Source organism: Denticeps clupeoides, chromosome 9 (genome assembly GCF_900700375.1).
Source record: "Denticeps clupeoides chromosome 9, fDenClu1.1, whole genome shotgun sequence".
In the NCBI taxonomy this organism is placed as follows: Eukaryota; Metazoa; Chordata; class Actinopteri; order Clupeiformes; family Denticipitidae; genus Denticeps; species Denticeps clupeoides.
Window position 1 is genome coordinate 16549459 of NC_041715.1, and position 13541 is coordinate 16562999.

The following is a 13541-nucleotide window of genomic DNA, read 5'->3' on the forward strand; positions in this document are numbered from 1 at the left end:
ATTTCATACAAACCTTGATGTTTATTGAAAGTTTTTTTTTCATTTAAATCAGTAAAGGTTCTGCGTTGCATGATGAGCGGACATGTTTGAATCCCTCTTTACAGTGCAAAACCATCCCCTTCATGTCTGCCAGTATAATAAAGTCTCTAAAGAATCCCAAATAAAAAAATTATATACAAAACATGATTTTTACCCCCCCCAATTTACATATTTGCAGGTACACGTACACACACACACACACACACACACACACGACTGACTGAGGGTAAGGGATGGAAGAACAATCCCTTGACTAAGATGGAGCTGAGATATTTTAGGGTCACATTAGGAAAGAAGGATGCGTTGTTCACCTGAGTCCACCCACAGGAAGCAAACCCGATGACAGAACGTGAAATAAATATTTTACCCCAGGACTAAAGTCCAAACTAAAAATAAAAAAGCCCTGTTTGATTCTCAAGAGTTATCAGAGATGACTAGTGTAGTGCACTAAAACCACTACCGACGGAATGACTGAGCGATCCGAACGTGTCCGGCCCTTTACTGTAAATCTGATGAGACAGAAATATGTCGGTGTGAGGCCAGGCTCGTGCTGTAGGGCTAAAATTGCTTTCCAAAGCTGTGGCCCTGTGCGCACCCTTCATACAGTCATTTATCAAAATGACAAAGCGTCAAAACCACTTAACAGCTTCCAGGCTTCAAATAAATATATATATAATTTTTCAAAGCATATGTATTATTAGACAGCTCTAATGCTGGGCCGCTGAAGCAGTTTATGCCAAATGTATCTCAGCATATGTAACATGATGCAAGTTTAAAAAAAAAAAAAGGTTGAATTTTTAGGGGGTTACGAGATAAACTAGAGACGATATGGAACCATCTCAGATCCCTCTTTTCTGAAATAAGGGGTTTCACAGTTTGAAATTGACGACAACCATTCTAAGTAAGAAAATCCCTTTATAAATGACCCGGGAACAGCCCTTTAACGTTAAATAAACCCGAGTTGGGCGAGGGAAGCCGACGCATACGCTTTTTCCAGAAGCAGAGCAAAACAAGTCCCAGCTCGGTACAGTTTGATTACCCATCGTACCTTTCTTAAAAAAAAAAAAAAAAAAAAAAAAAACTTTCAGTTCCACCACCTGAAGCTTGATTCACTCTGTTTTCCGGGTGGTATTTGTCGGCTTGTGCTTCGTCTTTGGTGAAGTGTGACTGTGGAAAACCGCCGCTTTATTCCCCAGACTGCCTCTCCCACAGGGGGCCTGTAGCTCTGGAGCCGGTCCTGCTGTGTAACCCTTCTCCACTCACTTCTTCTTTGCTTTTCCATTCCTTTTTCTTTTTCCTCGGTCTATGCCGTTGGTGATGAGTGCTCGGGTAGATCCGGCGCCGAGGCCCGGCCCCGTGGGAGCGCCGCTCCATCCTGCAGCCAGCCGCGCCTTGGCCCTACTTATTTACAGACAGCAGCAGATTGATCTGGTTGGGGCGAAACACATGTTGGGAGAAATAAACTTCATTTGCAATTCTGTGCCCTGGAATCCCTGTGCGGGCCACCATCTGGCGGGCCGAGGCAGGGCTGCGGTCTACTGCAGCGGATGTGGGGATTGCTCTGGGATTTTACCTGTTCCGTGGAGGGGCAGGCGATGATCTGCAGATCCTCTCCGCTGTACTCCTCCAGCAGAAAGGCGTGCAGCCTCTGGAATACCTGCTGAACGTTATTCTGCCAAGACAAGTTCCCGTTAACAAAGACCGCCTGATACGACGCAATTTCATACACACGCATCTGCTCTCCTGCTCCAAACGTCAATCCATTTATTTCTTCCCAAGCAATATGTTTGGGCACGGAAAAACGGGATTGAGGGCCGAAAAATCATGTTTAAATTATTAACATTATTTTTATGAACAATTTTAATGAGTAACGAGCGATGTGATCTCAATGGACCCCACTAATCAGCTGTTTTAAAGTGAATGTGTTGCTTCGGGGGTTTTGACCTACAGGTCAGTGTTGTACAGTGGTTTTTAAAAAAAAAAAAAAAAAAAAATTATATATATATATATATATATTATAGCAGTGTGTGTAGGATATTTACAAACAAATGTAAATATTTATACAAAATATCAAATAATACAATATCTGTCTATTATGCAGACGTAATGGGAACCATAGTGACGCCGCCACTCCCGGCTTAGTTCGGAGTGTCACTAATGAGTACGTTTTCATACGAAGGCCAGTAAGTGTGAAGCTGCCTGTAAACAAAGGACACTGTCTGATGAGGTCATCTGATTTCTGGACACGTGCACTATGCACGTACACACTGTACATATCATGACCGCGCACACACACACACACACGTGTATAAACGAACAACCACACTGGCCTACAAAACAACTGGGGGTCAACGGCGCCGCTCACCCACCCTGACTGGCTTGAAGAGGATGAACTCGGTGTCTCTGTTCGCCAAGTACAACGACATGCTCTGCAGCGTGTTGGGCAGCTTGCTCTTCAACACCCGGTATGTCGCAGTCACGAGGTCATTGATTTTGGCTGCAGAACAGAGAGGATTTATAAAATAAAAAAAAAAAACAGCAAGTAGAGTTTGAATCCGGAGCCCCGAGTAGAAAGCAAACAGCCTGTCTGATGACGCGAGTATTGACGGCGCGGCAGACGGGCGGTTCGGGGCTCGTCTGCTCTGATGCTGATCGGAGGCGACTCACCGGGCTGCGCCCAGGGCTGCTGGGAGAGGTTGTACGTTGGCCCCCCCTGGATGGCCATGGTTTTCAACGCAGACACCTGGAAGAGCACAGCGACAAGTCAGCCGAGGCCTGGGGGGGGGTTGAGCACACCCAGCCTGCCGCTGCTCGGCAACGTGAAAATCATTCATCACAAGCCACTCGGAGAATTGCCTCAGTCACATGACAAACACGACAAAGGATCCAAACTGATGGGAAATAAATCAAAATATCAAACCAACTGTGTTTGCGATAACGTTGCTTTGATTTTTTCCCCCCGCCCCAGTTAAAATGAAATCAAAGCTTTACATTTCACATACCAGCCATAATTTAATAACACAGTTATTAAATTATAGAACATGTTGTCTCTGCAGCACACAGTGCTGCTCTCTACACTTTACACAGTGGAGAGATCAGTAAGTCTGATGGTCTTACATGCAGATTTTAGATTTCATTGGTCATGTTTTTATTACAAATTAAAGGAAAAACTATGACGCTGGACTTCAACGAAGTAAAACAGAATTAAGACAAATACACTTAACGCAGGCAGCTTCACTTATGACCGCTGAGCGGTCTGTGTATCCCACTAAGATGTAAGGAAGCGGACTTAACTGAAGGGTTGGGGGTTCAAACCCCGAGACCACTCTGGTCTCCTTGAAAAGAAAAAGAGAGAGAGAGAGAGAGACACAGCGCATGGCTCTGCTCCAGACCCACCTTGGTGAGGAACTCCTCCAGATTCCCCACGAAGGTGCGAGTCTGCTGCTGGATGAACTGCTCGCAGCTGGACTTCAGGTGCCGGTCCACGTCCTTCTTTGAGTCGATGTAGTGCTCCTTTATCTCTGGGGTGCCCTGAGATGGCAGAAAAAAGTTCGGGCTTTTAGCTTGATACAGTACAGTGCAATATATACACATTATTTAAATCACATCATATTAAAATAAAAGGGAGTGGTTTGGAGGAGGCCGGATACGTAAAGATATGTAACTCGGAGCAACTTCAATCTTTCACCCTGAATAACAGTAATGTTTACTTTGATTTTATGGCTATCAATAATTGATCAAAATTACTTAATTGTTTGAAATGGTGGATGATGCGTTGGCCAACCCTTAACAACATTTCAGAAAGAACGACAATAATCACTGTTTTGGACTTTAATAATCATTTAACAACCCAAATCCAGGCCGTGTTTTCAGTTCTCGCAGGTTCCTGCTTACTCTGATTGGAATGACATGCGAATCACACCTGACTCACAGGTAGAAAGCTGGAAAAATACAGGGAAATAAAAAAAATATATATATACCAGCAGTACATGGACCTCGAGGGACGTGAATTGAAGAACCTTACCTCCAGCAGGAACTCCAGGATGGCGTTGTGGCTGTTGAGTCGGAAGAACTTAGGCACAGCCTTGGGGTTGAGGATTTTAAATGCAGCATCTAAGAAAGCCAGAAAAGAAAAAAAAGTGGATGAGGAGAGATTGTGGAACATCAAGAGTGCCCTCTAGTGCCTGGACCGGGGCACTGCGGCATGGCACATGCTAATGAGCAGCTCAGGTAGGAGGGCCGACCTCGGGTTTTCTTTAGGTCCAGGGAGATCTCCTTGATGGCGAAGTCCGTGTGGAACGGCGCGATCTGCTCGCGCAAGATCAGCAGGTGTTTGATCAGGAAGAGCTGCCCGTCGATCTGGCTCTGCGGAGAGGAGCACAGGGGGCGTGTCTGCATGCAACCCGAACAAACCCCGGAAGGCCCGATTTCTCCCTCATCCCGAAAGCCTAAACAGAACGCGGAGCGGCTGCTGACTAATCAGCGCGGGGGGGGGGATATTCGCTTACGCAGCAGCCGGCGCTACGGGCAGCTCTGAGCACATTTGATATACACACTAAAGCACCCCGAGGTGCTGTCGGGAAAGCGTTCAGAAATGCGGCGGAGGTGTCTGTGTGCTACGGCAGGTTGGCGAGATGAAGGATTCGTTAGACAAGCCTCTCGCAGGGCCGCGCTTTGATCCCAGAAAGCCATCCTGACATCTGGTTTGAAATTCATCAAATCCCTACCCAACGTAGCGGATCCGAGCACAGTGTATTTACATGGCAGGATATTCAGGGAGAGTGTGTGTGTGTGCACGTGTGTGTGATTGAATAATGGAACAGAAGCAGGGCCCATTCTATCCCATATAAAGATCCCTATGATTTATTCATGACAACAGACTCAGGTCCGCTCAGCAGGCAGGTAAAAATCCAGCAACTAAATCCAAAACATTTATTCTCTTATTAAACATATATGATTATTATTACAGATTTCATATTATGTGTGTGTGCGTGTGTATAAATATATAAATGAGAGAGCGAGTAAGATTATAGTAATAACGGTTTCCAGGTTAAAAGTGTAAGTGGGGGTATGGAGCTGGTGAAGAGCGCTACAGACCTTGTTCTTCAGGATGACATCAGAGGCTTTCAGCAGCGACTGGATACAGGCAGATAAGGCTTCCTGAGATAAGCCCTGAAAGACGGCTCTCTGAGGAGAGAGACAGCGCTACTTTAGTAAGAATTACGGTGGAAAGGGTGCAGAGGACTTTGCCGTAAGAGCCCAATCATCCTCCTGTATCCTGACTGTAACCCTGCAGTTTCTAATAAAGAGATAGAGGCGATACAGGCGGATGAAAAATTTAAGGAAAAAAAAGTACTGTATTACAGCGTGGTGATGTACACCCAGATTTCCTGTAGCAGAGGGATGGAACCTATTACTCCCAAAGACACTCTGGTTTACACGATGAAGTGAGTACAAAGTGGAGGGATTGTCATTGTGGGCAGTGGTGGCCTAGCGGTTAAGGAAGCAGCCCCGTAATCAGAAGGTTGCCGGTTCAAATCCCGATCTGCCAAGGTGCCACTGAGGTGCCACTGAGCAAAAAGCACCGTCCCCACACACTGCTCACTCAGGGTGATGGGTTAAATGCAGAGGACAAATTTCACTGTGTGCACCATGTGCTGTGCTGCTGTGTATCACATGTGACAATCACTTCACTTTAACTTTAACATTGTGAAACACTGCAGCACAGCACACGGTGACACAATGAAATGAGTCCTCTGCTTTTAACCATCACCCTTGGTGAGCAGTGGCCAGCCATGACAGGGGGACTGTGTGGGGACGGTGCTTTGCTCAGTGGCACCTCAGCAGCTCGGGATTTGAAACCGGCAAGCTTCTGATTACGGTGCCGCTTCCTTAACTGCTAGGCCACCACTGCCCCTAAATCTCACATAGATGTTCAGTTGGTCTGAGATCTGATGAGTTTCAAGCAGTGTGTATTGTGTGTGGCGTGTGTGTCTAAATCACTTGGATGTTGGGACCATCGTCCTTATCGGGCCTCTGTGCGCACCATAAAAAACACACACACACACACACACACACACACACACACACAACAAATGCACCTTGCAGCATAAGTCAGAGTACAGACAAGATCATTTTTCATGCATTTTTTATATTTGAGCACGTCAAGTGAGCTTCACACAGCCAAGATGAAGTCAAACTTATTTCAATACAAGCACTCACGTCGATGCAGCGGTAGAGTTTTGACAAGCAGACCAGGGTCCGTCTGACTGTGGGATACCACATGCCGTGCAGGTCAGCGGGAGAGATGGACGTCTGCAAGCGTGGACCTTCCACGCCTCCTTTTAGCCGGGAACATGCAAGATGGACAAACAGTGAAACCTTCAGACCAGCTTTCATTTCGGAGGAGGTGTGTGTGTGTGTGTGTGTGTGTGTGGGGAAGGTGCTGAGAGGGAACATGCTGTGAGGTTTGCTGTAGGGCTGCAATAAACCACATATTATTCATATTCAGCTGCACCAAGCTGCTGCTATGCAACTTAGTTACTAATACTATATTAATGCAAAAAAGATTATGCAAGTTAAGCTACACTAATTTGGATTCAATTCATGAAAGTAAGCACAATATAGCATAAAATATAGAATGACATTTCTCTTCAAATGAGCATCATAAATATTTATATCAATGAAGGACTTTTTATTGTAATAGTGACCAATACAAAATGTAAACACTGGTCTTGTGGAATCGAGACAAACAATATCCATATTTAAAAAAATCTATTATTTACATTGCTCAGATTCATAGCATGTCCCTCTGTGCTGATGACTACTTACCAGAGTTCATGGCTTTCTTAGACTCTGTGTCTTCAAGCTGCACGTCAGTGAATGAGGAGTCTGCAGTCCTCATCTTCAACTGCTCCTCCTTAAGGCTTTGGGCAATTTTCTGGGGAGAAGTTTAAAAAAAAAAAAAAAAAAAAAAAAAAAACAGGAATAAATACTTAGAACAGTGAGAGGCAGACACACGCGGGACAGGCGCACACCTCCATCATCTCCAGTTTTTCAGGGTAGGCCAGATCCCCGGGTGCGGGGTTGTAGCCAGTGATGTCTGTCTGGATGTAGATGTGAGTTCTGTAGACCAGCCGCTCCTGCACGTCTTCCAGCATCTGCTTTACCACGGCTTCAAAGGCTCCGAGCTGCCCCGCTGGAGAGAACACACACACACACACAGTAAACAACACTGCCAATAGTTTTTCCAAATGTGAGCAGAGGCTTAAACATGTCCAGCCAACAGTTGTTACACACACACACACACAAACTTATAAACTCAACACCACAGTCACGTGCGTGCACACACACACACACACAGACACTGACCAGACAAGACTGCCAGCAATCTCATTCTGACAAACACACAGCCTTATACAGAACCCCACGGTCTCACACACGCACAACGCCCACAAGGGAGCGTCCAGGTCAGGCCTGAACGATGTTGAATTGTGGGTAATTTGTGGTTAAACAATGAGAGCAGTACCATTGTTGTGCACGTGGTCCTCAAGCATCTCATGCTTCAGGATGCTGCAGAGCTCAGAGAGGGTCTCCAGGTGGATGACGTGGATGATGAGTGGACGCAAGACGTCATACAGAGACAAGCAGAGCTTCTCCAGCAGCTCACTACAAAACACACAAAAAAAAAAAGCCCATCTCATTATCACTTCAAAAGACCTGCTCTGCACTGAAGCAGGCGAGGGGTCACCAAAAACATCTCATTCCTCTTCTCTGCTAAAGCTAATATTTTATCCCCATTGTCTCTGACCAGGAACGCGCTGCCACCAACATATCAGTTTTATTTTAGTTTTGGTCTCCCGGTGACGGGGTTTGGATTTGTGTGTGAGAGGCTGATTGTTTTTCCTGGTGAAATACTGCCCCCTATTGGGCTGAGTTAAAAATAAAAACACAGGTTACACTTTAACTGGGAATTTAGGAGAGTTGCTCACATACTCACTCTAGCTTTGGCGTGGGTTTGGAGAAAACTCATTATAGAGTTGGTGCTCATCCTGACACACGTGAACCATGAAGGCGCAGCCACTGCGAACCTGAAAGTGGACAAATCTCTTCGCTCATTTGGGACAAGACTGACAAACTTGAACACACATGAGTAGTAGTGACCTTTACCAGAGCACAGTGGTCCTTGTTGTTCTGGTTGGTCAGGTCCGTGATGGTGCTGGTAATGCTTGGACTAAGAAGCCGCTCTCTCTGGTCCAGGTAACACTGATGGATTTCGTCCAGTAGTTGCTGATAGCTGCGTAAGACACAGGGACGAACTGATACACAGTCTACAAACGTACTACACTTAGAGAGAACGTTAATGTTATATAACGGGAACATTTATATAATGAACATGCAAGTGTGTGGCAAAATAACTTACTCTGGAATTTTCTCTGACCGTTGTTCTACTTGTTCAATCAGAGTCTAAAAATAAATAAATAATAAATAAAATTTTAATGTCTGTTGCTATTTTAATAGGAATGCATGCTTTGTTTGTAGAGTCTGTAAACCCCACTGTTGAGTTCGATAAAGCATAATGACCGATTGGCTAAATACGAGAACAGTGAACCTGAAAGTGGCCAGTTAGTAATTTTAGACCAAACTCACCCTGACTTTTGGTGCTGCCGCTCTAAATTTGACGTAGTATAGTGTAAAGGCATTGTCTGCATTTGCCGTGCCCAGCGGATCCTTTAAATAAATATGCAAACATCAGTGAAAAGCCACAGCCATAAACAGATGAACACAAGACGTTACCCTCTGTACCCTTTTAGTGAGCTGGGTGGTGAGATTCTGCAGTGTGGTCACAGTGTGGGTCTTCATGAGATGCATGGCTCTAGACAGACACTGTTTGAACTTGCTCAGGTAAACTGGGTAGTCCTTGAAATTGGGCTGGAACAGCAACAAGAAGCATTCAAAAGAAATATTTTACATGCAGCACCAAACCTCTCAATTAGGAAGTGAACAATTTCAACAAAGCACTTTTAGTAAATTACTGGAGAAGGTCCGATAGGTTCCAGATTTCCAGACAAGTATTACATGAATGTGGAGATCTAAGAAAAACAATGAATGGATGAAATTCCAAAGAGTTACCATGGCAATAAACATACTTACATGTGAGGAAACATATTCTACACAGTCCATCCAACTTTGAAAGCATGGGTATAAATCCGTCACTGTTTACAGACAGGGTGGGGGAGTTTAATTTCTGGAGGGGTAGAAAAAGGAAGAGTTACAAATCGAAATCCGAGGTGACAGCCGCTGGGCTACACAAGTAAGCAGCTGAATATCAATCCCACCGTGTTAATGTTTTCCAGCTCGTTGAAAAGGAAAGCTTCTGCTGGATGCTCTCCGCCAAGTCCGACAAGCGCAGACTGTAATGAATTCACGGTATGATTAACTGCAATTATTTCGCTGACGAGAATTCTCGAAGATCGCGGAGCGATGGAACTTCTCAGCACACCAACCTGCTCTTTCAAGAGCTGCTCACAAGCCTCGTGCAAGGTTCCCGTCTTGGTGGAGACAAACAGGTACTGCTTCTGCAGGGAGTCCAAGTGCTGTAGTGCTTTATTTACGTCACTCAAAATGGCATCACACTGATCCTGGTAGGAGTTCAAAGTTGTCCCGTGTTTTTCTGTGGACCAGAGGAGGAAAGATGTGGACACGTGGCACATGACGCTCTGCTTTCCTGATCAACTACACAAAATCGACCAGACAGCCGGAAAATTAAGTCAGCGTGAATAACAAAATGAAAATCTGAATCATACAAGAAAATTGACTGAACTGTGTGCAGCATGTTTATTATGACTGGGCTGAAAACCTCTCTCATGAATTCAAGATTACAAAGAAAAGTGTGTCAAAAGTTACTGGAGGATTTGAGGACCCCTCTGGATGAAACGTGTAATTGCAGGAAACTTGCAGGAAGGCGTTGCATTAGTTATATAGTATAACGTATTAGTATAATAGGCTGCAATTATGAAAAATATCCAAATCCACAACCTCCGGGGACGGTGTGAGCAAAGAGCTTTATCAAAACCAGTAGACCATTCAGATCCATACAGAAAGACAGACTAATCTTTCATTGCAACAACCGCTACTAGAAAGAGAGTCGTAATAATTACAGTTTCAAATAAATTACTAAATTAGCATAATGCATAAAGCCTTCACCACAAAGAAGGCATTTCCTGCACGGCCACCTAAAAGTTCACAGGTTTTTCCTCACCTGTACTGTGCCCCTTCATCCTGGTCCATCTGAATTTGCAGCTTGGAGAACCAAGAAAAAAACTATATGCAAGAAAAATGAAGACGATTACATACAAAACAAAACTAAGGAAGACTGGATGGGGCATTTTTTCCAATACGGTTTCAATGAGCGAGACCTGTTGTGCCGTCTCAATCCTGTCATTCTCCAGATCCAGCATCTGAAAGCCTTTTTAGCAGGACGTCTTCGGTAGACGCTGGCACCGTCGTTGTGAACGAGGAGCGCAGAGAGCTGGACGTCAGGCTACAGAGGTCCTCAATGGGCAACTGCAGGGAGAAAAGAAAGGTAGCCCACTTTCACTTTATCTGCCTTTATAGTGCCGAGGAAACAGAACGCGGTCATGAATAAATATTCAGTCAGTGAACATATGAAAGGCCAATCTGAATAAGACAATCATTAAATTGATTAACTCTGTCCTGAACAAATGTGCGGCATGTTGTTAATGTTTGGGCAGATCATCTATATTAATTTACATTTTTTTAATTCCCCTGTGTGAAATTATTAACATTAATGAGAGTTCCTCTAGCCTGGGTAGAGATGGCAATATGTAATACAGAGGGCTTTGGCCGTACTGCTTCACCGTTCAGAGCGCGGCAGATCAGACGGTCGGATCTGGAATCTGTCCCCTTATGACGCCGTAAGAGGAAAGGTTCCCTCCCATTTCTCGTGCTTTTTCACACCCCTGGCCTAGAAAAAGTAACTCCACCGACTGTCATGGTTTGAAAACTGGCGAACAGTGGCGGTATCTATAAGGTCGACCTCATTTTGCGAGGGAGGGAGATTCTCCTTGAGTGGCATTTAATAACCGGATCACAGAGTAAAACATGAAGTTATCTCCTAATTTAAATGATCAGTTCCACCTTAAATACTGCTCAAAGGCTGTGGTAACCCGTTCAGCGAGGCTTACAACCCGGAAATCTGTTTCAGAAATAAAGAACGTTTTAAATCTGCATATGGTGATGAAAATGCTGAAAATGCTGAACCATTAAAAATGGTATCAAGTGTTACCTGTCACATGGCAACTGTGCACGGAATTGAGAAATGGCGCTTGTTTAAAAAACAATAAAAATAAAATTATGATTAATATGGACATTTAAGGTAATTTGGGGCAGTGGTGGCCTACCCGTTGAGGAAGCTGCCCGTTGTGTCACCATGTGCTGTGCTTCACACTGACAATCACTTCACTTTCACTTCTAATTTGCATGTAAAAGTGAAAGTTGTTGTGAAACGCTGCAGCACAGCACATACGGGACACAATGAAATGAGTCCTCTGCTTTTAACCATCACCCTTGGTGAGCAGTGGGAGCAGTGTGTGGGGATGGTGCTTTGCTCACCTTGACGGACCGGGATTTGAACCGGAAACCTTCCTTGACCGCTTGGCCACCACTGCCACTAAGTAAATAGTATTGCAGCCTGCTGTATTTAAGGCGGAACTGACACTTCAGTGTTTTGTGTACTATAAATTCTATCACACTCATATATGCGGGAAGTGAAGAAAGTGCAATTTATCCATGACAAGCGCCCAGGGAGCAGTGTGTGGGGATGGGGCTTTACTCAATGGCACCTCAGTGGCACCTTGGCAGATCGGGATTCGAACCGGCAATCTTCTGATTACGGGGCCACTTCCTTAACCGCTAGGCCACCTCTGCCCCTTCTAACTCAGAATGATCTCCACTGAAACCATCTCAGCAGGTGGCATGGCTGGAATGCAGTGGAAATGTGTGTTTTGGGGGGATTAAGTTCATTTTCATGGCAACGAGTGCTTCGCAAACGTCAGGGGACCTTAAAATAAAACGACTGGGACTGCTGCGACACGCCCACAACCTGCAGGTTGGCTCATTATTGGAAACGTTTTTTTTTTCCAGCAGGCCGCACAAAAACACATGAATAATTACGGAATTACTGTCGATATGTTTCCGGCACAAACGACCGATCCAGCGAGCTGGGAGAGTCTCGAAACGGTGGCGGTCCGCTCCGGTCCGCAGCCTGCAGCGGCTCGGCCCCCTCTGTGTGGTTGGACGCACGGGTGCTACGTGGCGCGTCCAGCGGTAGCCGGGAAGCTAACACTCCTCAGTCTCCGGGCAGGAACGAGCCCGCTGAAAAGGTCCGACAGGGCGGAGCACTGAGGTTGGCCGCCTCGAGTTAAAGCGCCGGACTGGTGCGCTTTACGGAGAGAAGGAAGGCTGGAGGAGCCAGGTCTGGAGCTGACGGAGCCGACCGACTAGCCAGCCAGAAACTCACCTCGGACGGGAGCGGCAGCGTCTCCGCCGCGGCGCGGATCTCCAGAATCGAGTCGGTCTGCTTCTCGGTGAGCGGCGCCATCGGGTCAGCGCGACGGTCCCAGTGCGACAGCTTCTCGCGGGTTTCTTTATCTGTCAGCTCCAGCAGGGCTTGATCCGTAGACGCCATCGCCACCCGACAACGTACTACGTCACCACGCTGCTTCCTGTTCCGGGAACAGTGGGCGGGGTTAGGGATAGTAAACGCCCCCTTTCTTTTAAACGAGCGTGACTAAAAGTGCGCACGAAATTAATTTAATGAACCGGTGAATTACAATATTTTGCACAACTATTAAACGCAAACAAAAGTGAGAACAAATAGTGCACATTATGTTGATCTGTTAAAATCGCTTTTGTATCGTATTTTGTTCTTCTGTTGGTCGATAAAAAAGAACAACTTAAATATGGCAATATACCGTTTTATTATTATTTTCTATACAACGAACTTCCCGAGGGTGGCGGTCCAGGTTTTTTTGTCTTGCCGTTAGAGGGCGCCTCTGTCATCTTTTTCTCTCTCTCTTTTCCTCTATTTCCCCTGGTCATGTCCGTCATGACAGTAGCAAGTTAAATAATAAAAATAAAAATATTATAATTCATAAAAAAGGACCATGAACAATGACAGCACAGACTCACATACAGATTTTTCATACACTTTCATATACAACATCATATGAGTCTATCCACAGTCTTCAACGTCCCTGTGAGCTGGACCCGGATATATTGGTGGACAGATGGATGGAGCACTTATTTCCATAAACGCGCAGATCCATAATTCAAGCAGAAATAGCCTTTCTTTCATTAATTTAATTGACTTGAACCGGATCGGTATGTTGTTCTCGTTCTAATAGCATCATCCTTGTGCCCATCAGTTTTATCATGTTCTACCAACCGTCAAAACTCCATCAGCATTTGGCTCTGTTTTT

At 45.3% G+C, this 13541-nt stretch overlaps 1 pseudogene; it reads right to left on the minus strand.

Moving 5' to 3' along the window:
- Window positions 1-1252: 1252 nt before the first annotated feature.
- LOC114797115 (conserved oligomeric Golgi complex subunit 3-like) lies at window positions 1253-12781 on the minus strand (annotated as a pseudogene).
- Between the last annotated feature and the right edge of the window lie 760 nt (window positions 12782-13541).